Raw genomic sequence first — 4,115 nt, forward strand, 5'->3', positions numbered from 1 at the left:
AAAGAAACAAACCACCCTTCCTCATCCTATGCTCCAAGTACATATGGTGAGATTTCGTGCATTAAAGCAAAATGTTATTTTCCCATTTTCTGTCTCTCCCCCCTCCATAAATTTACCGTCTTACAACCCAAGAAAGGCCGTAAGGTAAAGTGTGGCTCTGGGTGAGAGTGGAGTATTTGTGTGGGTTCATGGGTTGTAACAAATGTTCCATCTGGTGGGATGTTGACAATGGGGGGAAGATGGGTGAAGGGGGTGGGCAGCGGGTACACAGGGAAGCTCTGCATCCTCCCCTCAATTTTGCTGTGAACCTAAAGCCGCTTTACAAATAGTCTATTGATGGACACTGGGAAGGGTATGTGCTATGGTGAGCGCTGTGAATTGTGTAAGACTGATGAATCACAGATCTGTACCTCTGAAACAAATAATACATTATATGTTAATTAAAAAAATAAATAAAAATAAAAATAATTAAAAATAGCTTATTTTTCTAAATGGGAAGAAATCAGAGAGGGAGACAAACCATGAGAGACTCTTGACCCTGGGAAACAAATGAGGGTGACAGAAAGGGAGCTGGGTGGGGGGACGGGGTGACCAGGTGATGGGCATGAAGGAGGGCATGTGTTGTGATGAGCACTGGGTGTTATACTGAACTAATTAATCATTGAACATACATCAAAAACCAATGATATACTATACCTTGCCTAATTGAATTAAAATTAAAATTAAATAAGTAAAGTTGATTTTATTAAAAAAAAATAGAAACCCACAGAGCCAAAGCAAAGTGATACTTACATAAGACCCAGGTATATTTGAGACATGGAAAATGATTGCTCCAGAGAGGTTGAGCTGCCAGAGGGCACTTATTATTGAGCACTTACTATATGCTTATCTGCTGCTTAATAATAGTATTAGTTATCATTGCTACTAAATAATTTAAGGACACAGTCACTGCTCTCAAGGTAACATGAGTCTTATTGCAGTAAAGCTAACAAAACAATGTCCGCAGAATGAGGATATAAATAGGAACACCTCCCAGAGCATGCACCGTGGTACACCTCTTCTGTTTGTTATGCACAGCTGTTATTTGCAAAAGGATCTGTGTAAGTTCGGGAAATGCTAGCTTGGCAAACATTAACAGGCATCCTTACTGAAAGATTTCTCAGAGTCCATGTGCATTTTAAATGTCCAAGAGGGTGAGATAGTGAGCAATGTTTGGCCCTGTATTTGACCACAAGCACAGTTCCTTGGGAAACATTTTGTAAGATCAGTGCTCCTTGAAGACACTAGGGGAGGTGTGTGTGTCCAGCATTAGCGCTAAATTGGTCGTACAGATTAATAACTTGCTTGCGTTCTAGCCGGGCTCCAGAGCGTCAGAGGCCAGGGAGAAGGACAGTGTTACGGGCTAGAAGACAATGGGGTGAGCAGACAGAAGAACCTGAGAGATTTTCAAAGGAACCAGTGACTCTCACTGATGGATTTCCAGCATCAATGGCGGCGTCTGGCACAAAGTAGGAATCTGAGCGAGTATAGGGTTGACCGGAGAGCTGCAATAGTGAGGACCCACCTTGTGGACCTGAGGAATATGGCCAGGGTCTCACAGGATCTGAGGGCTGGAAAGAAGGATGACGATCCGGGGGAAGAGGACTTCATGAGTATTTCCATTTCTTCTAAGCTAACATTTCCCTTCTATCAATATCCATGATCATCTTACACAGTTAGTTATTTCTGTGTCTCTCTGCCTTGCATAGGGCACCCTTCGTTGTGTCTGTACTAGGAGCACTGACAGCCACGTTACACCTGTTCTGTTATAATGCTTGAGACAACACTCTGAGGTTTATGATACAGTCTGACAGATCAGGACATCGAGGTTCAGGTGTTGTTAGCTGATCTTCTTGAGGTAGAGCTAGGGTTTGAATTCATACAAATCAGATTCCAAAGCCTCTGGGCTTAACTGTGGTGTCATCTTAGACAATAAGCTCTTTGAGGGAAGGTCAAGGGTGGGATCTGGAACTCTGTTGGACTTTCCCTGAATTAAGTGGCTGGCATTGTGCTCTGTGAAATCAGAACACAACCAGTGGTTACTGAAGAGATTGGGACCCTCAGCACACAGGGAACCGTGTGCTCACAGGGTTTCCTACAACTACAGCACCACTGGGTCCAGAGCTCTGGGTGAGAACTGGGAGCTGCCAGGAAATACTCCCAAATAAGAAAGCCACGTCTCAGAGTTTAGTTTGATTCTGTAGGAAAGAAAATGAAGAAGGGTGTGTCCAAGGTGGATCTGCTTGGGAAAGCTGTGGAATACGGGATTCAGAAAACACTTCCTGAAAGAAATGGTACATTAAGGAGTGAAGGTAGAACCTTTGGAGAGAAATGAACCTGGATGCAAGAGAAACCATGGGAGGCTTCATTTCTTTTTTTTTTTTAAAGATTTTATTTATTTATTTGACAGAGAGAGACACAGCCAGAGAGCGAACACAAGCAGGGGGAGTGGGAGAGGGAGAAGCAGGCTTCCCGCAGAGCAGGGAGCCTGATGTGAGGCTCGATCCCAGGACCCTGGAACCATGACCTGAGCCGAAGGCAGACGCTTAACAACTGAGCCACCCAGGCGCCCCGGGAGGCTTCATTTCTTAAACTGGGGTCTTCGGAATCCACAAGGTCCCTTGATATCTTCTCAGGGATCTCTACATGCTTGAGAAGCACATTTCTAGTATCAAAATGACCATGACCCCAAATCTCTTACTCATACTCATAACGAGTTATTTTTAAGTTAAATGTTATGAAGAAAATACTTCTCTTTTGTTGTGTTGGTTCACAATTAAAAAGTACTTTCCTGAACTAGATGTTGGTCCCTTGGGGAAGAAGTGCTCAAGACCCTGGGGTCTTTCAGGAGCGTGACTCTCAGACTCAGTGGCACCGGTCTATGTGGCTATCATCACACTTCAAGCCTGAGGGAGACCTGAGCCTGGAGAAACTATGGTCAAAACAGCTCCCAAAGGAAGATGCGGAAGAACACAGTGCTGGGCACAGAGTAACCATGAGCCCAAGTGGAGCCTGTCCAGCCCTCTGCTCTGCTAACTTTAGTCTCCCAGGAGACCATATGGGCAGCCTGTCCCATTGCCCTGTGGTCTTCTGAACTCACAGCAAAAACAAAACCGTCCAACTGTCCATGACATATACTGTTCAAGAGGGGAAGCCTGAGGTCTGACACCATTCTCCTCCTTTCTAGACTCAATCTATCTCCTGGATTAAAGTTGTTTGCCTTCTTTGATGATAGCAGGTAAAGAGGTGGTGAGATCCTGGGGCGCCTGGGGGGCTCTGCCGATTCTGTCTGATTCTTGGTTTCAGCTCAGGTCATGATCTCATGGGTTGTGACATTGAGTCCCACGGTGGGCTCTGTGCTCAGCAGGGAGTCCACCTGAAGATTCTCTCCCTCTGCCCCTCCCCCACCCCGTGGGCACTCTCTCAAATAAATGGAGAAATCTTAAAAAAAAAAAAAAAAAAAAGATGTGGTGAGATCCTGCTGTAAAGTGAATGTAGTCTCCTTCAAAAGCAAATGTACATGGTGATTTGGGTGGGTTTCACCCAGCATTGCAATTCAGTGGTTGCTCAGCACAAGAGGGATGCAAGGAGGGAAATTACACCTGTAACTCCACCATTGGGAAGGAAACTTCTGAACAGAACACAGCTTTACAGATGTTGACTATATATTTTTTCTTTTTATAAGCAGGTTTTTTAGGGCTGTTTTAGAGAGAGAGCATGCACACACACACAAGGTGGGGGCAGAGAGGGGCAGAGGGAGAGAGAATCCCAAGCAGGATGTACACCCATTATGGAGCCGTCCTGGGGCTCGAAGTCACAACCCTGAGATCATGACCTGAGCTGAGACCAAGAGTCGGACGCTTAGCCAACTGCACCACCCAGGTGCCCCTTTTTATAGACAGTTTTAAGAAGAACGCATTGGGGGCACCTGGTGGCTCAGTCGTTAAGCGTCTGCCTTCGGCTCAGGTCATGGTCCCAGGATCCTGGGATCGAGCCCCGCATGGGGCTCTCTGATCAGCGGGAAGCCTGCTTCTCCCTCTCCCACTCCCCCTGCTTGTGTTCCCTCTCTCACTGTG

Source organism: Phoca vitulina, unplaced genomic scaffold, assembly GCF_004348235.1.
Source record: "Phoca vitulina isolate PV1807 unplaced genomic scaffold, GSC_HSeal_1.0 scaffold15, whole genome shotgun sequence".
Lineage (NCBI taxonomy): Eukaryota > Metazoa > Chordata > Mammalia > Carnivora > Phocidae > Phoca > Phoca vitulina.